At 43.8% G+C, this 25,745-nt stretch overlaps 1 long non-coding RNA gene across 1 annotated transcript in view; it reads left to right on the top strand.

Annotated features, from left to right (window-relative positions):
- Positions 1–25,745, top strand: part of LOC126637354 (uncharacterized) — a 52,540-nt gene that overhangs the window by 1,004 nt on the left and 25,791 nt on the right. The window contains exons 2-4 of the long non-coding RNA XR_007628311.1: positions 1,105–1,216; positions 6,694–6,814; positions 25,088–25,207. This is a non-coding gene — a long non-coding RNA (uncharacterized LOC126637354). The remainder of the gene's footprint in view (positions 1–1,104; positions 1,217–6,693; positions 6,815–25,087; positions 25,208–25,745) is intronic.

Below are 25,745 nucleotides of genomic sequence, written 5' to 3'. Positions count from 1 at the left end.
AGGAAAAGGACTGCTCTTACACCACATTGTTCTCTTCTGGCTTAGTGTCATGCTCAGGCCACGATACACCAAATTTTCACAGGGCTTCTGGAGTTATTGTCAGGATGAAACACAGCCTCTTCCTCTCCTTCTTTGCCTGAGCATCTCTGCACAAGGGAAAAAAAACCCATTGTAAATCCTGATACAAATCTTTCAGTGAGCATATTTTTCATTTCTCTACTACTACTTACTTTACTCAAGTGCCTTATAATTGGAGATGTCCAACAAGAGTTCAGCTGCAGCTTGTTTTTACAATGGTGTTCTCTTTTATTTCCTTTTTTTTTTTTAATGTTAATTCATACCACTCTTTAAAATTTGACTTGTGAGAGTGATGTAGTTTGGACATTCTGACAGCCCTGTGGGATAAATGCTTGCAAGAGGTCTGTGAGAATTCAAACACCACAAGGCATAATAGAAAAAAAATTATCTGAAGGACTTTCAGGTCTTAAAAAAATTATCTCCTAATTAAGCTCTCATGTTCTAGCATCTGTTTTTCTATTCAGCCATCTTATTCCTTGCAGCCTTTTCTTACCACCTCATTCTTCCTCAGTTAAGCAGGCAACAGCTAATAAGTAGGAAAATATAAAGGTATGATGTATAGATACAACAATTTAAAGATTCAGGTTTCTACAGCAAGGCAATGACAAATCAAGACTTTAAAAAAATCAAGGTATTTCCTTGTGTTGCTGCCCAAATGTGGATTTAGGAGTTTAATTGTAAGCCCCTGAGCTGACGTTTCGTGCCATGCAACAGCAAGATTCACGCTGTGATAAAGTGGCTTCTCAAGAAGCAAGAAATTGAGCCTAGCTGAGGTATCAGCTTTCAAGGAGCTGGCTTTTATTCTCCTTCTGCAGCATTTATCCCCCAAGACCCCTGGCAAGCACAGAAAGAGAAGCAGCTGTTTAAAATTAGAGCAGTACAGATGTTAACAAACAACTGTACAGCCCCTAGCAGGGGCATGGGAATACACCAGAAAATTACAGTATTTTAGCACTGCTTTGGTAGCACTGAAGGTGGTTGTGATGCCTGAGAACTTCAGTTTGCTGGGTGTTCTGTGTTTTCCAGGCAAGGCTTCTCAGCTGCCTGCTCCATACCTGGCACGGGAGTCCATCTGAGCGAACAAGGAATGAGGAAAATTGACAGCTGCCTGCCTTGGCCCTGGACATCCCTATTTCTGGTAGGCACTGGCACAGAGCATTCTGCTTTAGAGGAGATTCTGGGATGGGAGCTTTGTTCCCATGCAGAATGTAACTTTGGAAACCTCCAGTTTCCCATATATATATAATTTTCTATTTACAACCAAGCATAAGTGAGTGTGTTGGGCTGGTGACATGCCTCACCCGTGGGTGTCAGTCCTTTCTTCCACCTAACAGCTGGCAGGGTGAGAGGAAATGGCCTCAAGTTGTGCCAGGGGAGGTTTAGACTGGGTATTGGGAAAAATTTCTTCATGGAAATTGTTGTCAAGCGCTGGAACAGATTGCCCAGGGAAGTTGTGGAGTTGCCATCCTTGGAAGTGTTCAGAAAATGTGTGACTGTGGCAGGTAAGGACACAATTCAGTGTGAACATGGGGGTAGAGCAGGACTGATGGTTGGACTTGGTGATCTGAGAGGTCTTTTCCCACCTGAACGATTCCGTGATTCCCTGCCTGTGACCAGGAGGCTGGAGGGGGATCCTGGCCCAGGCAAGGTCAGTGCTCCTCAGTCTCAGGACAATTTTGCTTTCACTGAGAGAGAGGACAGAGCATCACCTCTTGTTTCCCTTGCCCTGGATCATCCCTGGCTGTGTTTGGATGGCTCTGCAGCCACAGCTGCTGTGAGAGGAGGCCCTGCCTTGTCCTCAGAGAGACCCTCTCAGCCTCATCCTCCCCCAGGGACTGGAAACCTGAGCCTGTGAGCCTGCAGCTCCCACAGGAAGAACATCACATTAGCCTGGAATGATAACCTGGCCAGTCGTGTTTCCCTGGGGGTCTCTCCCAAGGTGTTGTTTCAAACCCACGCTCACCCTCTCAGAGGCTCAGTGTGGAGTGTCAGCAGCATCCCATCTGACCCTCTGGGTTCCCCCACATCCTCGAGGAAGGTCAATCACCACTCTAACCTTTCTTTCCCCCCTGCCCCTCTTTTCCCCTCACAGCTGCTCCGTGTCCAGGTGAATCTGTGGTTGAGTTTGTTATTCTCTCTATTCCACACACCCCACTCTTCCAAAAACATGGCTTATGGAGGTTGTTGAGTATGGTTGCATCACAATTCCCAGTTGATTGCTAAGGGTCAGTTTTGCAGGTTTAAAAACTTCTTCTTGGAGTTCTCTGAGTCCATTTAAATAGAAAACATACCAATAAAACACTGGCAGGTGGAAGTAAAAGAGTTTTTGAAGAAGACAGTTGAGACCCACCAGTGAGAATGAATCTGGTTTGCTTTTCTTTAAATCACGTGGAGATCAAGACTTGCTTTAGACAAGTCCTTGACTACTCCTGAGAAGCATTGCAGTATCAAAAGGAATCTTTCCAAAGTGCTGTGGTTATTTTGGCTGCTACTCTGACAAGAGGTTGCAGAAAAAAATAAGCTTAAGCTTCATGTTGCTCTTTCAGTTTCCTTAAATTTTGGTTTTTCCTGTGTGATACAGTCATTACTATCTGGGTGAACAAAGCTGTCTTGCAGAAGTGCTTCTGAATGTTGGAATCCCAGCTTAATAGATTGAAGCAGAAACCTTAATTATTCTGTGAAGTATGCAAATGGAATTATATTTATTCTCAAAATATAATAGACCTTTCTGAATTAATTTGTATATATCCCTTTTTTCAGAGAGGGTTGTTTAATTCCTGTTTACAAGTGTTTGGCTTTTGTTACTGTGGTTTAGCTCTAAGTTCTCCCCCCTCTTTCTTTTTTCTTTCTCCCATTAGAAAGCCATACTGCAACCTATTTGTTTAAACAATGGTGTTTTCTCTCAATAAATCATCAGATGAGCTATTGGCTTCATAATCTTTACTTAAAAACAAAAATATCCACATGGGTGCACAGCATTTGGCTAATTAATTTCTGATAATTTGCAGTGTTAACAGCCAGCTGCCAGGGGCTCGTGTGAGTGTTAATCTGGGGAAGGAGCCACAGTGAAATGATTGGAGATCTGCTCCTGCTGGTTGCCAGATAAATTCTTCTTATGACAATGTCACTAGGTTAATTAATTCAATTAATGACTCCCAGTGCAATGTTTTTCTTTGTCTTTTCCATTTGCCACAGGCTGCTGAACAGGTACTCCTAGGGATGTATTCTGAAGTTATGTCACAGATAAGGAGTAATGGACCATTTTCATGTCTAGTTCTGAAGTGTCTTAATTTTTTTAATGAAGTTAAGTAGCTGTTAATTCCATCAGAAATTAGTTTCTTTTCTGTTTTCCCTGAAGTGTAAGCAGTCAAATATCCATCACCTTATTACTTTCAGGTACAGTCATGATTTTAGGCAACTTTAGTTTTAGATACTTTTTACTTGCTGTGTAACTTTGCTCTCCAGATGCCACAATCTGGACAGTTGTTTTTGCCCCTGAAAAGAGGAACTGCCAGGCCAGATCAGACCTCAGGTGCATCTACCTTATCACTCCAGCTCCAATAATAGAAGCACTCTCTCTTTTGAAGTTCAAGAAGTAGAAAAGCTCCTCTTACATCCAGCTGATTGTTTTTTTAATCAAGGAAAAAGTGAAAGGAAAAAATAACTCCGAAAGGGAAGAATCTGAGACACCCTCTGAGCTTCTCAAGACTCCTCTGTCTTGGACTTGCTGCACACCCCTCTGTTAATATTAGACATTGATATTTGTACTGGGGTCAGCCCATCAGCCTCTGTATTCACTCTGCTGTGTTTCTCATTCATAGTTTTATTTTTATTCCTTTCCTTGGATATGAGGTGAAAACACACTGGAGTGTGAATGCCAGGTTTGGAAATGAGCTGAAGCAAGTTGTAAATCCACATCCCACCACCACCCAAGTTCTACCCTGGTAGCTGTTCTGGGTTAGCCCCCTTTGGTACGTGGCTAAATCAGATTTAGAACAATTTGAATCATCTGGATGGCTGATTTAAACCTGATGAAGGCTGGATCTTGCCCTGGAGCATCACAGCAACTTGATAAACCTGGAGGGAAAATGCAGTGAGGAGCAACTCGAGCTATGAGCAGCAGATTCATTCCAGAGGTTTACATCATCCACAAAGCTGAGGAACAGGTGATGGCTGATGCAATAAAGGTGGAAAGGTGCCTCTCCCTGAAGTATCTGAGGGAGCTGCAGGAACCCTTGCTCTGCAGAGGAATATCTGCTGGGTTTGACTCTGTTTTCAGAGACTGTCAGCTGGGTCACAGCAGCTCTCTCTCCTGTGCCTCTCTGCAAGGGTCAGCCTCCTCTCCACAGGTGAGTCAAGAATCTTCCAGAGCCTTCCCTGCTTGCTGTGGGAGAGTTTGCTCTTCCCAAACCAGATGCACACGCTCCACCAACCTGTTCAGAGAGGGGAGGGAAAGGGGGCACTCCCCAGGTTCACTGCTGAGCCCTGTGCCTTAACAAAGCCTGCCCTGAAGTTTAGGGCATCTTTGGACACTTGTTATCTAATGAAAAGACTATTATCCCCCTAAGGGGGAAATCACCATGTGCTTTTCTTTAAATCCAACCCAAACACACACTTTTTAAATGGAAACACGCTGGTGGTTCGTGGCAGGGCCCTTCAGCACAAGCAGCTGCCCAGGCAAGCAGCACTCGAGAAGCATCCCCTGAGCTGCCACTTCCCCGCTGTAAATGCTTCCCTTTGTCTCTGGGAGCTGAGTGATACAAATCAGGATATGTAAATTTGGGCAATGGATCTTAATTATGAGCAGCAGGTGTCTGTGCAAGAGTGCTCAGGTGAGGGGGGGCACTGCAGCTACTGTGACTTGCTTGTTGTCGATGTACAAAGGGAGGGCCACAAAGCTCCAATTAATTATCCACGTTAATGAGCTCAGCGACCCAAGTGAAAGGAGAGTGCCTTGTCTGCTGCTCCAATTTAGTCTTCTCAGCAAACAGTAGTTTAAAAACCAGTTATGCAGCTCAGCCTCTGAAGAGCACCAGGAGACAGCAGCAAGGATCAAATTACCATGATAAACCCCAAGAAATCAATCTGTGGGAGTACAGACTATGATGAATCATCCTGTTGGAGAAATTAATTGTCTGGGGAACATTTCTTTGAGATGTCTTGACCAGAGGAGCATCTTCCCAGTGTGTTGGTGAATGAGACCATCTTTGGGGAGACAACACTGCTTACCTTTTACTGATTTAAACATAGGTAATGATTATTTTTTTGTCAGCACACCACTAATCACACTGAAAGCGTTAAGGTCATGTGAGCTGGGGGATATAATTCATACCTAATGTAACTTATAGGTTCCTGTTGGACTGTAGTGTCTGTGCCTTGTGTTTGGACAGGCACAGGTAAGGGAAGACAGACAGGGATGGAGCCTCTGGACTAGGTGGAGTTCACACTTTATGAATCTGAGTGAATAATTCAGTTTCTATGCCAATCCAACTATGACTTTTCTATCAAGAGTGCAAATATTGCACCATTTATTGAAAAACTAAGCATTATTATTCCTTTTTTGCTGAAGTTCCCAGTCTGCTTTGTATCAAATGCATAAAGGTGAAGTGGTCTGTGGTCTGAGATGATTTTAGGTCTTGCTGCTGTGTGAAAGATTAAGTCTCTTCCCCTGGTTGTGTGATGCTGCCCTTGGCCTGGCTGTGACATACATGAGGCTCTGTGCTGAGCCAATTCAACTTACTGGCCAACAGAAAACTAAACCAGGATAGTAGCAGATGGTTGAGATCTTCCTTCTTCGTCCCTTGGTGTTAGACCATCCCTTTTTTCCCCCAACAGAGATATCATGATTCTCTTTTAAGTAAGGCAGTTTTAGTAGTAGCAGACAGGAGCCCCTCATGGACAGCTGGGGACAGTGTCACCTGAACAATGTACTGCAATCAAATTGTGGTTATTTTTTTCCTTTCATTATGGGTTGAGAACTTGGACCTTTCCTAGCATAGCCCAACTTTAGTTTTGTTTTTACACAACTCTTGGATTAGAGCAGATTTCTGTTCCCAGCCCTTCGGTCAATCATCTTCACAACCTTTTTTGGTGGTGATGTTTTCTTTTTGCCCCCTCCAGCTGTGGCAATATCTGAGCAGACATATGGGCCCTGACTGTGCATTGTCCTACACCTCGTGTGGCCACTGTGGCTGGTGCAAAGGGGGTGTTAAACAGCATCAGTCTTATGTGGCAGTGTTTTACACCCCCTGGGTTAATGATTGCTCTGAGGTTCAGAGAAACAAACTGTCAGCCTCAATCCACCACAGTGCAGTTGTGCTGCAAACCCAGGGCACTGCAGGTTGAAGAAACCAAAGCCTCTCCCCTGGAAAACAAAATCAAACACAAAAGAAACAAGATATCCAACAACTGTCCCCATGTGGAGGGAAGGCATTTGGCCACATGACAGCAGGATAAATTAATGGGTGAGCTCACAAGGGAAACAGGATGTATAGACAAATAAATATTAAACAAAGCAAAGCAATACTCCCTGATTTATTAATCTGTAGAAAACTTGTGGCTATGGGTGCAAGTTTAAAATTGTAATATTCTATCCATTCTTGAATCTTTCCACAGCCAGGAGTATTTCTGGGTAAGAACTGAAGCATCTCTGCTTGTTGGGAGGAAATGCTGTTACACAATGCAGGACAAACCAGCCGAGCCACTTTAAACAGCATGAATGAACGAAGGCTTCAAGGTAGGATCAGCTGTTTATTTACATCCATTGTCTCCTTGTTTCCCACACAAATATATTCTGTGTTTAAAATTTATAAAGCTGGGCAAGCCCTTCTCACGCTGTTCTCAGTAAAATATTGCTCACTGCATCCCTCTGAGGGGCTGCTGACAAATAGGCTCTTGTTGTCTAACTTTCTCTCTGCTGAGGTTAATGATTAAGTGGTTCAGAAGGTTAATTCCTGGAGATAGTGTTGTCTTTGGCTTGAACAGATGTTGGTAGTGCTTTAATGTGGTTATCAAACTCTGCTGCCCTTCAGTCTTTGCTCTGTGCAGTCCTGGGTATTGTTCCCCAGTGCATTCCAGGCCCCCTCTATGGAGATCCAGCAGAGCTGAACATACCATTGCATTGGGCTGCCTTTCCCGAGGTCACGCTGGATAATGCCAATATCTGGCACATAAACTGATATGAATCTCAAGGGTGTCTCAAGTTTTCCGTGGTGTAATCGGTACCTTTAGCAGCCTGTTAAAGCACCAGGGGGCTTGGGCCAATATTTGCAGCCCCTGAAGCCACGTCATTACAGGAGCTGCTGCATCTGAGCCCTTTATTCCCACACCCCCTGAGTCGTGACCATCCATCAGTATCTTGCTGTAGGTGGTGGAAGGAGCAGTGTCAGGGATGTGTTTACCAGGCAGCTGGAGTTAAAAGCGTCCAACCTTGCTCTGTCTGGATATGAAAATACAATTTTAATTATGGCATTGATTTTTTTCTTACTGCGTGTTTTTCTAGCTCACAAACTGTATCCAGTTCCAGTACAGTATAAAGCACTGAGTTTTAATTTGGGGAAGGATTCCTGTTAATTTGAAGGAGTCAGCTGGCTTATGAAATCAGGGTGTTTTCCAAGAACCTTGTGTTTCTATAATATGGAGATTGTAAAAAATAAGTCACAGCTGTGAAGAGAAGCTGGATCCTGTGACCAAAATACATACTGGTATTTTAAAGAGTAGGATGCAAAAAAGAATACAAACTTGATCATTTCTGTAAGCAATCCTCAAAAGAGGTAATTTTAAGCCAACCTCATGCTGGGATTCCTTTTATTTGAATGTCAATGCTGTCAATGCCTTAAGTGAAGCATCATCTTGTTTGTTATTATTTGTGAAATGGAGAGGAATTGCTGCTTTTTTTGCTTTTTTTTTTCATTACAAGTTGAGATGAAACTTGAAGCTGGTGATACCTGTGTCCCTACCCAGCAATGCTGTGTTAGAAGCGTTGTCCCCATGACATTTGGCACTCCTAACTCCCCAGTGATCACCAGTGCTGGGTGGCACCATGCCCTGCTTTCAGGATCTCTGGTGCACTCTGTGGCTTTAAACCTGCTGGAAAACATTGTTGTCGTTGCATACGATCACAGGCAAAGTCTTATGGCCTCAGCCTTTGCCACAAACACAATACCTGGGTTTAACTGCTCCTCACCCTGACAGATGTCAAACATCCTTGTGCCCAGAGGCTGCTCTGGGTAAGGTGGCTCTTTATTCAGCTGTGCCACGGGGCAGAGAGGAGGCAAAACTCCCAGAGTCAGAAAAAGAGAAAGAACAAATTATCACAGTAATGAAGGGGCTTCTGTAGGGACAGAGTGTGAGGTCCTTGTGCCCCATGACTCTTCACAAGCAGTTAATTTGGTTTTGTGTCAGACTGTCTTTTAGCTGAAGCTTTTAGCTGTGTCCTCCCTTATTTTACCCATGGGTACCTCTTTAAAGAGCAACTTGTACCCCAAACCAGTTGCAATCTGCAGGAAGGTCTTTTAATCTCTTTGCAAAAAGCCCTTTATTATTAATATTGTTATTGTTTTATTTCATTGCACTGGATTTAGTTTGGATCTCAGTTTCTTACAGAGCCAAAGCGTGGTTATATCTGCTGAGGTTTCGGTGCTGTCCTGTGTGGCTGTGTCAGTCCAGCAAACAGCCCTCCCCAGCTGGGGCCTGGGCTCCTTTGCCTTTTTCTTTGCAGCTGCATCACTCCAGTCAGTTTTTGTTGGCCTGTCATTGATTAGAAACTCCCTCCCACCCGTCCTTCCCTTTCTCTCCTCCAACTGATGGATTTGCCCTCTCTGCTTTTGCTCCTTCCTTGTGACTTGCCCGCCGTACTCGCTGTTGGTGCTCCAAAAGACACAGCTCCAGTCTAAAGGCCTGGCGTGTTGAGGGCTGGTGGGAATTCCCAGGAATTTCCAAACTCAGGGATAAGCTTGGAGGGCATGAAGCAGCTCCTGCCAGGCCGAGCTCGGGCAGCAGAGGGCGCAGTAAGGGGATGGAAAACTGGGAAAAAAACCAGAGAATAACGGCTTTTATGTACTTTATACAGCACCTGACACCTAGAGAGAAACACAGCTAGCCAGAAGGAGCTGGCTGCAGTGCAGTGAGCACACCGGCTGTGTTTCTATCTCACAGAAAAATGCCGTCCCCTCCAAACCATCCCCGTGTATTTCCACAGGTCCGTTGTCCCTGGGAAGGTATCGGAAATTATCCCGGCACTGTCCAAGGGGTGCTCTGAGCACAGGCAGGAATATGCCACACTGAATGGGTTCTAATTTCCCTGGGGCAGTGTGTTGGTTTTTTTTCCTGGTGAGCTGTTGTGCACTTCCCTGTGCCCATTGCACCAGGATATTAATTGACATCGCTGGATCTCTGGGTGTAACGGCAGGGACTCCGCAGGATGGGAACGGTGGGATTTGCATGTGGATGAATTTCAGATTGCTAGCGGCATTCCTGTGGTGTATCTGTTGTAAGTGGTGTTTGCAAGCTCTGGGAGCAGGTGAGGGCTGTGAGAAGCGTGGCTCTGTCTCTGAGGGTGTGCCTGTCCCCCGATCCTTCATGGGGTGACTCTCACAGAAAAAGCAACCCCTCGTCCCTGCTGCTGGTTTCCACCTCCTCTCTGGCTGTGGCACTTGTAAAACACACCATCAGTGAGACTGGCTGAGAAATAGCCCAGCAAAGATAAGGAAAGGACCCTCTTTCAGCTGGAGCAGTTCCCAGCTTGGTTCATCACAGAAATTCAAGTCATATTCTTAAAGAAATCCAAAAAAGTCACTGAAAAGGAGAAAAGTGAAGTACAATAAAGCAATTTGGTGGAGTTTTAGAATGGAGAAAAATAATTTCTCTTTAGTTGAGGAGCTATAATGGAGAGGAAATTCTGGAAGATTTTTTTTTGTGGCTATCAAGGCACGAGAAAAAAACCCCCAGATTATTGTTTCCTCATTTTCAGGTGTGAATTTTCAATGTCAACTGAGACACCAGGGTACAGAGATTCCATTAAGATTAGAACCCAACTAAATACTCACTGGCATCATCAGGTCCTTTTGGAAAGCCTCTCTGGCTGCAGAATGTGCCTGTACTTGCCTGTAATTTTATCCACACAACAGGAAGCCACACCATGTGTCTCACCCAGGCAGAGCAGTGTTTGAGGCTGCTGGGATGAAAATATTTGTGAGGCAAGAACATGTCCTGGATCCTCTTTGCCTTGTCCACGTTCCTGGGTGAGGGATTTTTGCACTTTTTTGAAACAATGAAAGTTCACACCAGAAATGTTCAATTAGCTGTTAAACGCTCTCATCAATTCAGGGATCATTTCCAAATCTGATGGATGGGTTCAGAATCTTCAATTCATTCAAACCATCAGGCGGAAAAACAGTTGAACTCCAGAGGAGAGCAGAGCAGATAAATGCTGAGATGAACTTGCACATCTTTCAGAGGTGCAGAGCACTGGAGAGACAGTGAGTTATGGACAGGAAAACTTCCCAAGTGTGTACTGTAAGCAGAATAATAATGGGCAGTGTCTTTAAGCTAAAGGCTTTCTTTCTCTGACTTCATTTTGATCCGAGTTTAAAAGGCATGGCATTTGTTTTTGTGTGCACACTGAGAGAGTCTCATACCATGCACAATTAAATTATTTCCCCTGAAAATACTACTATTAAAACCAAGAAGCTAAAAAGCGTGCAAATATTCAGTTGAAGAGGAAAAGCTGAAAGAGGACTTCAAGAATTCTTGGCTAAGTGAGCAATTTTTAGAACTCTCAAAAATAATGAGATTTTTAAGTGAGTTTATTTGGAAAATTAGGATATATTTTGGATTTTTAATCGGTTCTGTTTCTCACAGATGAATCCAATGGATTCATGCTGTAGAAACTTCCATGAGAGTTTTGAATTAATGCAACTTGTAAGCCACTGAAAAGTGAATAGAAACAAATATGCGATTTCCAGCTTCATAATGGTGTGATTCTGTTTTGTGTCAGCAGTGCTCTTAAATTCACAGATTCTATATTTTATTAAAAATAGGTTAGGTAACATGAAAACCACTGTGGAGAACGTTTTTCTGAATCCCATCACAGTTTCCTGTACTTCTGCATTATGTATGAACAGACTCAATTATACTTCCACTAGATTTTTAGGCTCTGCCTCTGCTGGCTTCCATTCAAAACTGCATTTTGAAGATGATGAGCTATGAATTAAAAAAAAAAACAAACAAAAACAACTGAAACAAACAGAAAGAAAACCCCCAGCAGTAGGTGCACTGATAGCAATGGATCAGTTTTATTGCCTGCTAATATCCATCCTGTTACTTTTCAAAATACCCAGTTTCCATAGCTGGACCTTTTCCATTGTTATGGAGTGATGAGACATGGCATAAGTGAGCTATTCAAGGCAGAAAAGATGTCAGCATGTTTGCCTAAGCAATAATTTTCATAGCAATAATTTTAACATGAACATGTCTCTCAGTTGCTGAATGGATCCCCATGAAGAGTGTTCATACTGTGCTCAGGGTTATAGAAAAAAGGCCAGGAAGTATCAAGTGACATATCCAGGTTGATTCAGGGAGTTCCTGAAGGAACCAGGAACTGAGCCTAAATTTAGTAAGTCTCAGGGTGCAGCTCCAAAATGCATCAGAGCTACTAAAGCTGTAGGTGCTGCTGAAAAATATCTCATTTCCCCTCAGTCACTGCCCTCTACCAACACTGGTGCTTGTTGAGCGTTCACTGAGCCAGTTCAGGGGGTCCAACGAGCCAAAAACCCAACTCACCCCAACTCCCAAGAGTGGGTGTGAAATAAATAAGCTGTGGATGCATGGAAGTAACTGAAGTTGGCAGAAAAATGGCATTCATGGTGTACATCACTTCCTTTCACCAGCCAACCCTTTAAAATAGCAAACATCACTAGCTGACCCAAATGTAAGTGCTAAAAATAAACAGACCAGCAACACTCTGCTTGGTTTTGTACCAAATAAAAAGTTTCTGTTATTTTCAGAGCCTGATTTTTCCATTTCCCTTGATACACTGACCTTTCTTTACTGGCCTGCTTATTAGTAACACTTACTTTTGGGAGATTGTAAGGTTGCTGAAAGCACAGCAAATACAATTCCTCCAGCCATTAATCCTTGTCTTGATGCTACCTCCACAGCACAATGCCTCTCTCTTTTACTCCTGGTTTTTTTCCCCTTTCTCTTTTTCTTTCTCTTTTTTCTCATCCCCTCTGTTTACCCCAATGCAGCCACTCCACGAGGTAATTCCCTTTGTGACCAGCTTGCTGCAAACTATCTCCTATTTACACTGGCTGCAATTTTCAATTAAAGACAAGAACTTAACTTTAGTGGAGGGTCCTATGGAGGCCGCAGAGTCCGGCATTTGGGACTCAGATTTGCTTTCCCAGCTTGAGGCTTTGAAGTTGGGAAGCTGGAGAGGGTGCCTGGATGAGGTGGTAAAGTGTCTTTCACATAAAGAGCTTTAAAGTAGAAAACATGTTAACCCAAGGGCTCCGAGGCTGAGGGAAAACAAAAGGTAAGAAAACAAATTTCATGCAGAAATGATGTGTAGGCCTGGTACCCAGAAACATGATGTAAGGAAAACAAGCTGCTGAATTACCCTTTGTGCAGTCCAATAATGTCAGCAACATAAAAACTGGGCTTCTTTTAAAGAATATCTCTGAGGTGTCCAGTCTAAACCAATTAGGCTTTAAGCAGAAGACTGTGAAATACCACTTAACATGCTGGTTTTAAGCTTATAAAAACCAACTGTAGGGAGAAGGAACTGTAAGCTTTTTGTCTGCTAAGTAAGCAAGACACACGAGAAATTATCTTCAGACAGTGAGAAGAATTTCAGTGGATAAAATTCCCCTTACAGTTTCTCATTTCAATCTGCCTGTATTTGAATAGTTTAGCAGACTGCAAATCAATTTTTTATTTCAAAGATGGCTTGTGCCATTTATTTTGTCTGTGCCTACCATAAAAAAATCAGTGAAGGTTTTCTGGCTACGTGAAGTAGTGTGTGTATATATATATATGTGTGTGTGTTATAGTGGACAGGAAACAATCCTGACTATTTTTGATCCTCTCAGCCCCCCTGTTGCAGATATGCACAGCCAAAGAACAGCTGTATCTAGACCAATCTTTTTTCGATGATCTCTCAGCTAATCAAACTTTAAACCCCTCACATGTTGTCTGCTAACAAGAATTAAATCATGTAACAACCAGTGGATAAATATATTAGTTGACCACAAATGCAGTGCTTGGTTTAACAGTTTTTATCATTGTTTTGAAGCACCCAAGGAGAACGGGATCTGAAAAGTTTTAAATCTGAATTAGCTTAACTAGTTCTGACAAGTTTACACATGAGAGACATCGAGACTGTGTGTACTACTTGCTACTTTGAGTTTCATCCTGGTTTTCTGTTTAAAAGATTCCAGCCAAAGTTAAATCAACCCACCCTTTGCTGATTTCCAACATTAGATGTGTCCCCAGCTTTTTTTTTTTTATTTTTTTTTTTAACCTTGCTTTCAGACTGACTTTCTCCCAATTGAAATTCAGTCCCTGAATGGTTGGTTTTTTCCTTGCTTCTAAACGTTGATAAAAAAGGGTTTTCTTCACTCCCTCAATTTGATGTGACAGGGCCCTGACATGAATAATGGACGTATTTCTTTCACAGGCAAATCAACTTAATTTAGCATGCTTTTATACTTTCAATAGCAAAGCCACAAGCCTGTAAATTCCATGAGATCCTTTAGGTTTGCAGAAATCTTTAGAATTAGCAGAAAATGTATAAAGTAAACAGCACTTATTTTGTCAAAATACTTGAATAACTTTTATACAGGAGTGAGAGATGAATATATCACTGCCTAATCAGATTGTGATTTACATGCAGTTGAGGATGGGCTGCCCGGGCTCAGCCTGCCCTTTTGCTGAGGGAGAAAAGAGGGGCAGGAGGACAAAATCATCACAAACATTAAATAGAATTAAAATCCCAAGCTCTCTTCTGAAGGCAAAGGAGGAAAGTGGAACTTGAAGAAGAGGTTTATGCCACAGAGGCTATGCCAGGAGAACCCCGTTCTGTGCCCACCTCCCTGGACAATTGCAGTTGGAGCATTTGCTGCTTTATACAGGGATCCTGCTGCCCACGAAAAGAGGAGAGAAAAAAAAGTATTATTTACCACCTACACAGGAGGATGAGTGAGCAAAACACTCCAGCAGCTTCAGAGAATAACCTGTGTGTGTGCAGCCATGTGCTCTGACAGGTATTGTTTCAGGGAGGTCAAACCTGGGGCCCTGTGCAGCTGTGACTGTCACTGTTTTACGTGCAGCAGCTCCATCTCTGTCTACAGAGACGCTGGAAAAGGTGTGTGAAAGTGTTGCTGTAAGATTTGCTTCATGTTGAACAAGCAGCAAAACTCCCCTTTGGAGCTTCAGAGAGCAGCTTGGGATTCCTCCTTGACTGGGTGGTTTCAGGATGTACCAGAACTGACTGGTACCTCCCTTTTGACCTGCTATAAATCTTATGTGAAGCCAGCAAATGCAAGGGTGAGCTCTGCTCTTTTGCCCCACAGAAATCCAAGGAGTGGAAATGAGGGTAACTTTGTCAGCTTGCCCTTTTTCACCATTTCAGGACTCATCTCCCAGCACTGCTGCTGGTAGAAAGCAGCCTGGCAACACTATCAAAGGAAAACAGAGGTTAATTCTATTGTCATTACTTATTATTGAAACATCAAGCAGCTGTACCAGCTCATCCATTGAAATATCCTGATGGTGTTGATAGTGTATCAGTGAATAGTAAATGGGTTAGATTGAGGGGTACAAACTCCACTGCTAAAAATCATTCCGTTTGCACAACAGAGCCTTAAAAAAACTCCTTCCCTTTCTTTGTAGGACTGCATAAATAAAACAGAAGCTAGTTTTAAAAAAAAAGGATCTTCTCAAATGAAATGCTACTTGACTCTAAGCCATCAGGCTGGGTAAGAAAACAGCAGCCCATCCAGATGCTGTGCTGCATTCAGCCCTGCTTCGCTGGCCGCAGTGAGTTCCGTGCCTAACGGGATCCCACATACCTCCAGCCCTGTCCGTAGTAAGTAGTTAATCAGCCAATTAGGGGAACCAACAATTACAAATTGGGAAGCAGAGAAAAAGGAAAGAAGAAGGGGAATGAGTCAAGGTAGGCTGCAATCCCTTTAAAAAGGTTTCTAACGTTAACTCCTAAAGAATTACGTTCCACCGTACCTTGACTGGTTTGTTTTCCCCCTTGCTCCCCCTTTCCCTTTTCCTACTCATTGGGTCAGTTAATTGGCTGATTAACTAGCAATTACCTCTGGGACCAGCTCTGTATAGGGTCTCTTTTAATCTAGAATTTTATTGACAAAGGCACCAGAGCAAATTCATCCCTAGTGCAAGCCTGGTGGAGTGAATGGGCTGACACCCAGGACAAAGTTGATCCATTGTATCACAGGCACTGTGTTTTTAAAGCATTTGATTAACTCAGGACTTTTAAAATTACATTCCTTTCCTGCGAAATCTGTTCATTTTGGGTAGAAGAGGGAACAAGAGCTTGTGAGGGAAGTTGTTCAGAGGGGCAGTGTCTGGAGCAGAGACATCCTCCAGCCCCTGGGTCTGTGCAGTGGTGTCACAGCTGAACAGGGGACACCTCCCCTCTCTCTCAGGCTGGCACTACTGCAGTGTGATGGACTTTTTCCATGCAGCCCTTTGAAGGGTGTTTTGTGCTGTGGGAATCAAACCCAGTGCATTTACTGAAGTGCTCTGAGAACCATAAAGCTTGAATGGGAGGCTGCAAAGAGAAACCCCTCTTTCCTGCCCGTGCCTGTGTGTTCTTGGGGAGGCTGCTCTGCTGGGGCAGGGAATGCTGAAGGGGATGGACCTTCCACATGGTTACCAGGCAATAGGGAAAGCACGACACAGGAGTGGATGGAGATCCTGTTTTGGGAGAACTCAGACCCAAGAGCCAGCTCTGAGCATCGGAGCCAAAAGGCAGAGGATCAGATTATTGAGGGATCTGGCAAATTCCCGAGAACACTGGGACCTGGCAGGAACACATCCCTCCCTGCATGAAAGGGGCTCTGTGTTTTAGTTTCCAACAGTGCATGGGTTAAAGATAGGCAAGCCTGGGAAGAAAACAGCTCAAACACAAGGAATACGGGCAATCTGCGGGGAGGGGAACGGAAGAAAGAATGTCTTTTACCCGTGGTATGCGAGGACACAAAATCCTGCTGCTGGGTGCTATTTTCTAGGCAGGCAGATGGGACAGCAATAATTTTAGCAGCAGATCTGTGTCTGCCATCCTATCCTGTCTGTGGTGCTGCAGATGCTGCAGGGAACAGTGCCATTGGGGCAAAGTAGTTTTGCAAATGTAGAGACAGAAGACTAAGATGTAAGTCGTAAAAATGACAGCAGATGTTTTATAGAGGTGGAGGGACAGAGGTGTGACACACAACTGCATCCTGCCCTCCTGCAGCTGGCCACAATCAGTGTGCAGTGGTGGCATTTCTGTAGCCAGCTCTGCCAGCTGGAAATGTCCCTGTTTCTACCTGGAGGTCACCTCTCCATTGGTGTTCACTCTCTGTCCTGTGGTGAGGGTATAATGTGAATGTTTTCTCACTACAGACGGGATTTTCCTGGCTAATCCAAGCTCTCTTGTTAAAAATGTTTATGACACAGGTCCCTAAATAATGGTGGCATTTTTGAAAAAGCCTAGTCCTCTCTCTTTCAAACTTCTGCTCTGTGGTGCACTTGAAATGAAGGGAGATTTGGGCTGAAAAGAGTAAAAAAAAAAAAGGAGAGGAAGATCACTTTTTTTTTGTAATGAATACATGCAATCTGGTTCAGGGAGTAGCTGAAAAAAACCAGTGGGAGAAAAGTCTTATCATAATTGGTCTCCTTGCAAAAGACACTTGCTTTGCTGAAAAAACTCTGTTATACTTGCAGTGATAAGAAACTTGTAATACAATTCCCAGGATCTGAGGGATGTGGTTATCAGAGAGAGAGACTAGCTTTGTGTGTTGAAGTAAGTTCAGTCCCACAAGGTGTTTCTGAGTCTGAGAAAACACCTGATACCCAGTTTACATGCAAACCAGAGGATAATGCATTTGCATATCAAAAAAGTGATGAAACAAGTTCCTCAGATCCAGACAAAGTCAGCCCAGACCTGTCACTTTGATGGTCACAACTCTGGATTTCCCTGGAACACAGCTCATCCTAAAGCTGGCCATCTGTCAGTGTTGTGGAGGGACTTAGTGGAGAACTTAACCAGAAACCACATGGATTACTAAAAAAAACCACTCCTGCCTTTCATGCTAAAGGGTTTGGAAGCCTTAGATTAAAGATTGATATTCCTCAGATGCCAAGATTGCTGTATACAGTGCATGGGCTGTGTGGAGACAGGAGGACAGAGAAAATAATCTTTATAATTATTTTAAAGCAATTTGCCTTATCCTTTAGGATCCAAATTAAAAGCAGCAGCAATGATACTGTTACTGGCTATGATTGGAGAAGGGAAGTGCAGTCAGAGAGTCAGGACTGGAACAGTGGCTCTGATCCATCTCAACAGTGAATGTAGGAGCAGGTGCTTCTTCATCCCATCTTCCTCCCCTTGTGCTCCTTCCACAAACCATGAGCAGAGCTTTTTAGATAGGGCAGAGAGTATGAAGGGAATGGATGACAGGTTCAGGAACACATCCCAGGATCAGATAAAATCCACAGGACATCCTGTAGGTTAGAAAAGTCGTTTTCATACTGAGCCTGTTGAGGTCCATAAGCAAAGAGGTGGGTGCTGTGCTGGGCTGTTCACCTAAACGTTCCAAGTCTTCTATCCTTGCAAAAGGAATGAGGGAAAGGGGATTTTGTGTAAATTGCTTAGTAGAAGACAACCTGGAGAAGGCACTGTTAGTCCCCTGTAGCAAAGGACACCAATGTGGGGCTTTCTCTGTCTAGGAAAATGCACATGTTGGAGGTGATAAACAAAAAGTTATTTATTTACTTTTGAAAGTCTGCTTGTCATAAGCTTGAGAACTGTCATAATGATGGGGAAAAGGTGTGGTTAGTGTGTTTTTGAGGCTTGCTGGAGAAACAAGGATGTGGAGGCAGTATGTAAAACCAGAAGGAGGATACTTGTTTATCCTATTCTTATTTCCTACCCACTTGATGTCTTCCAGTGTTGTGCAGCCTTCAACAGTCTGAGGGGGTAGAGAGAGTGGGGTCTTTAACTGGTGCTGGTCTGTGCCTACATGGTGTCATCAAATAGGTGCTTGAGTGAAAGTGGCTTCTTTTCAAAGGTGTGGAATGGCAGGTTCCCTTCCAGCTCTGGACTGGGATTCAGGGAGCTTTTGTTCACTGATGAACATGGATCAGATATGAGGGGAGGGACAGCTTAAACAGGCAGCCCATCATAACAGAAGTGAAGACATTACAAAGCAGGACAACAGGACAAGAACTGACTGCTTTTACATCAATCAGTTCACCCTTGGGCTGTGTGCTGTGCCTCTGCCCTGCTCCTCTTCTTGCCAGGATGCTGCCCTCTCCCACTGGGGCCAGAAGTGAGCAGGACAATACAAACAAGTTTGCAGCGATGATAAAACTGTCACCTTTAAAAGAATTCAAGCCACAGAAATCTTCTGTTTTCCTCCTCGTGCCCCCATGCATCAGCGTGCAGGCTCTGAGCAGACAGGCCCACTATTACAATGTTGTCAGGGCCCTGCTAGTTTTCTAGTTCATATCCTTGTTCATGCTGTTTGCTAAGTACTTGTTCACTGTGACAGCTTTCAGCAAAACAGAACACACTGAATGCTTCTTTCCAAACAGCTCTGTCCCGCTGGGCTCCAAGTGAAACAAGCCCTTCAGACTCCATCATGTGAACTTTTCATAAGGAACAATCTCCTTTAGACAATTCCTTTCAGAGATACTACCCGTGAAACTGGGACTTGGGGATGAGGTGACATCACAGCCTTCCTCCTCTGGCCAGGGTCATGGCCACCAAGGTTGTATTTGTTAGGAGGCCTCCACATGGCATGGTGCATGATTTCCTTAATTACCTAATCTTTACCCATTAAAAAAAAAAAAAGACTACAACAACCTGAAAGTGTATTTTAGTGTGTTTTCTGTTGAAAGAAAAGCAAAGGCTTTTTGTGCAAACAGCCAAACCCTGGCTTGTGAAAATCAGAACTGATTCATGAAAACATAACTCAAATGCAGTTAAACCTTAAAAGCAGATGTGCCAGAGCTGGTGGACCAGAACAGGCAGATCTTTGCTATTTCCCTTGTTGGTGTGTGTGCCCTGTGCCACCCCCTGTGGTTCACCTTGCTCTCCTTGCTGGCAGTTGTGTAGAAACGAGCAGGAGGTTTGAAGAACGAGGCAAGGAGTGTGTGTTCACTGAGGTAGCTCATAAATAGGGAAAAAAGGGCTGGATTGGAGAGTCTGGGAGCAGCAGGAAAATGTTTGTGTGCTCTTCAGCAGGAAGAAAACCCTCTGGATCTCCTCCCACCCCACTGCTGAGGAGAGACCTTAGAAAAGTACCACCCCATTCTCCAGGAGGTGGAGGTTGAATTGATGACCCATGAGAAGTGCCACCACCCCAAATATCTGCCATGCATGGGCTGGGGAGGAAAAGTAAAGTGGTAAAAGCACCAGAGAAACAGTCACATGGAAGAAACTGGTGGGAAAGAAAAGTTTCAGGTGTGTGATTTGATGCAGAAAATGGTCCTTCTGGTATTGGTGTCTCCCATGGATGTGGGAAAGGAGAATTTACGTGGTTTTGGTTTTTTAACTATTTTTGGTTAGGTAAGAACATGAAAAAAGATATCTCATGAGCAAGTTCAGATTTTGTACTGGTATTTCTCTTTGACTTTTATGCTGTATTAAAGAACTATTCTTCTGCACTGAATTACAAGAAAAAGAAGATAGCCCCAAAATGCACTAAGAAGGCATTGCCCTGAAATAACCTCAAACAAAATGCTAATTGGAAAACAAATGTAAAAAAAATATCCTTCAAGCCCAGGTGGTGTTTGGTCCTTCACCAAAACATGCTATTAACATGTTAACTGCCTGTTGGTGAAATTTGTAGCTGCAAATGTTTTGTTTGTCCAACCTCACTGATGAAATACATCACAATTACCAGCTCCAGAATGTCTTTCCCTTAACACACTTATATATGATACTGTTTTCTAACTCAGATGGTATTTTTTCCATCTGTGCTTCTCTAAAGGTTAGTTTCTGAGCAAGGTTTAATTTATCTGGCTGAGTCATTCTGTGGGCCAGACAAAGGTAAAGGGCAAGTGATTTATATGAAAATTTTGTCTACAACATGTGTGCTCTTTAAGATACTTTCTGTACCATCTTTGGATGAAATTAATTGGAAATGAACTGGAAAAATATGCTTTGTTATCTCCAGAAGTAGCAATTTGGTTTTTCCATCTGACTTCCTCTAAATCTTCATTTGCTTTCGGTCAGATCAGGGATTTCTACCCCTCATCTGTGTGTCTGGCCAATAATCCAGGACTAAGGATGTGCAACACCAAGGCACTAGTCTTTCTTTTTATTCCCACGTACTTCTAATGAGAAATATTCATTGATTGATAACTGCTGGAAGTCATGCATTTTGCTTGCAGAGTTCTAGGTGAAGTTAGCAAAAAATTGGGGCAGGCTTGGTGTAACTCCAGAAGCTGCTGACACTCCTGGGTAAATTTGGGCTCACAGGGAGTTGTCCCAGTGCTGCTGTTGTGGAAGCCATTCTTCTTCCTAGCTGCATCCTACTTACTAACAAACCACTTCCACGTGCAATGTCACAGGTATTTCTATGCCCAAATAAAGAAGGAAAGGTTGAGGCCAGATTTTAAAGATTCTGAGCAGACAATAACTCTGCTGCGTTTTCGGCTGGAGATGTAATTGCTCAGTACTTGTGATGCCCTCATTGGTATGGAAAACATCTTCAGACTCAAGTGTTTATGTCTGTTTCTGTTCACAGCTTGGCACCACAGTGCTGTGTTATTCCCAGTGAGGGCACTGGGAGATTTTCTTGCTGTGATTTTAGATGTTGAAGTCATTTTAGCAACAGTTAGTGACTAATAATTAATCATAGTGAAGGGAAAAAAAAAAAAAAGAAAGAAAAAACAGCAGAAGGAAAAGACATGTGAAGGAATATTTAAGGTTATTTACAAACCGAATTGCTGTAATGTCTGTTTTAAATGTAATCATATGAAATCATACTTGGTGTTAAGAATATTGCTTTAGAGTGGTTTGCCTTGAAGTGCTCATCCTATTCACATTCACCAGGGACAGCCAGTGATAACCAACCACTTCCAGGGCCAGCCAGGTGTGGAGGTTGGTGACACAGCTTGGACTGTGTAACCTGTGGCTGTGTTTTATGGGACCTCACAAATAACAACCAGCTTCTGCCTGTTCTTTGTGCTTTAAACACTTGTAAGAGCTTACACACACACAGAGGAAAGGAGGGCAAGAAGAGGAACGTCTCCACGTGGGAGAACTTGAACAGAGAGTTATCTGCAATCATGTGTTGATTTTGTTCATGCTGTGTGGAGAGACATAACCTCTGAGCTTAACTATTTTCCTGCACAAGTGTGCATCACGGGTTTCAGGTGCAGGCTGCAGCAAACACAAACAACCGTGGCATTCATTCAGCTGTGGGTTTCTCTCCTTCACTCTCCTGCATTCTCTCATCCCTCTCAAAAATGAGAAGCCCACGTTTCCAAGTGGGGGAATGAGGGGGCGCTGGGACTGAGCTTTTTTCTAAGCAACCCTTGCTTTTTCACGATTCATTAAACCCTTTCTCCCTCGCGTGTAATTGGACCCCTCTCATTTACATGCATGAGGGATGCATAACTCTGAGTGAGAGAGGTGCTGCGGTCAGGGGGGGAAAAAAAGAGGGGGAAAAGAGGAGATGGCCCTTGGGCCAGGGTGAAGGAGACACAGGAAAACTTGGTGAGAGAGACCCACTCAGTGGTGCTGCCCCTCTGGAGGGAGCTGCTCCTGCTGAGCAGTCCGGGAAGGCTTTGGGCTGCCTCAGCTGACCCCGGGCTGGGCATTCCTTCAAAGCCCATCCTTGCAGTGACCTCAGCTCCCCGGAGCAGTGCTGCTCAGTGGCTGAGGCAGCAAACAGCTTGTCTGCCTGGGCTCCTCTGCATTAATCCTGATTAATTAACCAGTTATTGCCGACAGAGCCCCCAGAGCTGAAACCCCCAGCTGCTGGAGCTGACCTGGCAGTTCTAGGCAGGTGCCCTTTGCACTGTGGAAAATAACTCTTCATATCCTAGAGATTTTTCCTTGTAAGACAATGTCAGGAGTTTTGGAGGCTTCTTCCTTCCTTCCACAGTGGGGAAGAGTCTCCAGCCAGAAGGTGACACACTTTAGCTGGCTTTTTATATTGCTGAATTTCTACTTAAAACACCCTGCATCCTGTGCATGGTAGATCCTATGCTCCTCTCTTCCTCTGCACAGGCTCTGTTTAGCTCATCCTTACGCAGCTCTTCAAGTTGCTGTGGCAATGCCACGTTAAAAACTGTTAAAAAAAAACCCCTAACATCATGTCTCCCACCAGCAACTCCTGATTTACCAGTAAGATGAAGATACAATCAAGCTTGTTAAGATCTAGATACTGAATAGCAAAGCTTACTTTTCAAGCTGTGGTTTTGACTTTATAATGCATAGGTCAGATTGTGTGTGTGTGTCAGATGAAATGTCATCTGGTACCTGCCCTGTAGGAAAAGGAATACCTGCCCTGTCCTGCTCAGGCCACTCTGCCTGTGGCTGCACTTCCCAGCACTCCCTCAAGGGGAACAAGCAGGAATTGTACTTTTCCTGGTTAAAAGAACCCAAGCAGCATTTGCTGACTTGTGGGCAAAGTGTAAATGTCTTTACATTTCGGGGCAATTTGTGGCAAGGGAATCTGCAGAGCAGTAATTCACTTTTACAGACAGCAGTTGGCTTTACATGTCTTAGGAGATGAGGCTTTATGGTGGTGATAATTTGGTAATTTTTAAACCCTTAACAGAAAACAAGGAATGTGATATTACCCTTAGTGCAGCACTTAGGATTGTGTCTGTTGTTAAATGGTGGCAATAATTTCAGCTTTTTTTTTTTTTTTTAAAACTTCTATTTTTTAAATAATTTTTTTGTGAACTAGTTGAGTCCATTTGATGGAAGAAAATATTTGAACAGCATCAGGGCTAATATTTGTTTGCACATTGTCAATGGGAAAAGTTTTTAAGGAATGACATAGAAAGCATATATAAATAAATTAATGAGCGTTTCTTCTAAGCTCTTACTTTATATGCTCAAGGCCATCTTTTAGCTTAACTTCTATTTAGGAAGTTGAAAGAAACGAGGAAATCCCTGCAGAGAACAGGCAGCCACACTTCTGAATTTCAATGTGTCCTTCTAGAACAGCGCCTTTTATTTTAAATGGTAAAGTTGTTGCTTTAATCAGCAGACAATCCTTATATATGAGTTGTGCTGGCTGATAATTGTAAGAGCTAAATGATACACCAAACTGGATACACATCTTTGCAGGCCGGTTAATGGGCAGGACTGAAAGCAAAAGTAAACACTAACCTTGCAAAATAAAAGAAGTTAAAAGATAAGTGTTAAGGACCTTTTCCTTTTTTTTTTTTTTTTTTTTTTTTTTTTTTGAGAATAAAACAAGATTTAGTAGCTTTCCACTTAATTTAAATGAAAAGAATCGCTACCTTACATATTGCACTGATAATGCTGGGGGAGAGCGAAAACAAAACCGTCTTTGTGGCACTGACACCTCCTTTAGTTTGTTGCGAAGAAACTTTTCCCCTCGGTATCTGCTAACCAATTCTAATTAATGCTGCACATTCCTCCACTGAAATCATTTAATGCATAACAAGGGGGTGGAAAGAAAAAAAAAAAAAAAGGGGGGAGGCAGAGAGAGAGAGAGAGAGAGGGAGAAGAAATTCTCAATGCTGCTGATTGCCCTGTTCGAATTATGGGAGTGAAAGCCCGGGCCCCCTAACCTACTGTCTATAAAGCAGAGCTTTGAAAGGGAGCTGCGACCTACAAAAGCTGTCAATCTGCCCTGCCCCGAGAGCCCGGGTTCACATGGATTCCAGTGACAGCCCTCCTCCCCCACACACAATACATCAATCTGTCTCTCCCCCGAGCACCCACAGCCCATTGTGAGAGCCGCAGGTGCCTCCCACGGCACCCACGGCCACCCCGGGACCGCCCGCACAAAGGGGCAGATGGGCTGGGTGCCCCGGGGGACCGAGGGGAATCCACGGCCACGCGGGGTTTGACTCTTTTTGGGGGTGTCTCTGCTTCAGAGTGGAGCCTCCCATCCCCCTTGGCAAGGGTTGGCCGGCCGGGGCAAGGGCTGGCGAGGGGTTTTCGGTGCTCGGTTCCTGGCATCTTGAGAAAGTGGGTGTTTGCAGATGGATGGCAGCATTTCTAAGGTGTCAGCAAACACAGAGGCAGCAGCTGCTCCTGCCCAGGGATCTGGAAAGGAGCTTAAACTCTCTTCCCAACATCTTAATGGGCAAATGAGCCCTGGGGGTGTCTCCTTTGGGAATGACCTGGGTCTGTCTGGCACAGGGGCAGGTGGGTGCCCAGGCACTGAAGGACTGTCCTGCAGGGCTGTGCTGCTGGTGGTCCTGAGAGGAACTGACTGCCCACTTGATCCTGGGCATCAGCCAGGGAAGGTCTGGCCTGTAACAACGTCCCAGGTTTTTTGTAGACCTCGAATGAACCTTTGTTACTTGATGTCTCAGTTGGCCTCTATGCAAAAATGAAAGTTTTCCTCTTCTTTCCTATTTACAGAGGAGATGGGGATGTGTCTTTGTGACTGTACAGGAGGACATTTCTGCCTCAAAAGAAATGAGTGGTAGTGGTAATGGAGGTGATAAAGAACACCTGCTTAATGCACAGTGATAAAAGTGACACTGGTTCACCTTCTGCCGCTTTCTGTACCTGAACTGTGAAGGTGTCATGTCCTGTTTCTCCCTGCAGTGTTGAGTCTGCTTTGAAGGATCCAGAGGGCAGCCATGGAGCCTTGCATGCCAGGAAGCTGCACAAGGAGGTTGGATATGGAGCAGAGGAAGCTCATCCATGCACGTGCTGTGACAAGTGGTGAGTAACTGCCTGCTACTCTTGTTTTTCTCCCAACACTCAGAGCACAGGTCTTCCATTCCAGTCTCTTTCAGTGGAATTACATAGCCTTCAAATGAGTAAACCAAGAAGCCTTGTAAACCCCAGAAGTTCCTTAATAACCTTGCCTTTAGTGATGTCAAAATTTGCATGAAATAAACTTGTTTCAATTCCCATATATATATATAAATATAAAAATATATATATTTAAAACAAGTAAGCAAAGTGACAGCACAGTGCAAGGCCTGCTTGTAGGTGTGGTGATAACATCTGTAGGTGAAGACAGGTAAAAATCCTCTGGTTCACCTGCAGCAGTTCAGTGTGTTCCACTTTGCTGCCTGAAGAGGTAGATTCAACTTTCATTTCACATGGGTGTTTTAAACACACCAGCCAGAGCCAGAGAAACAGCAGCACAGCACAGTCCAAGACAGGTAGGTAGGTGAGCCTAAAGAGGTGTCCAAACTGTTTGTTTTGGTCTTGTTTAAGGAAAATCTCACAGATGTAGGATGCCAGCTCTGCT

The sequence above is a fragment of the Myiozetetes cayanensis genome, unplaced genomic scaffold, assembly GCF_022539395.1.
Source record: "Myiozetetes cayanensis isolate MyiCay16 unplaced genomic scaffold, myiCay2020 scf15, whole genome shotgun sequence".
Lineage (NCBI taxonomy): Eukaryota > Metazoa > Chordata > Aves > Passeriformes > Tyrannidae > Myiozetetes > Myiozetetes cayanensis.
Note: the sequence above shows the minus strand (reverse complement) of the source record. Positions and strands in the feature narration are given on the sequence as shown.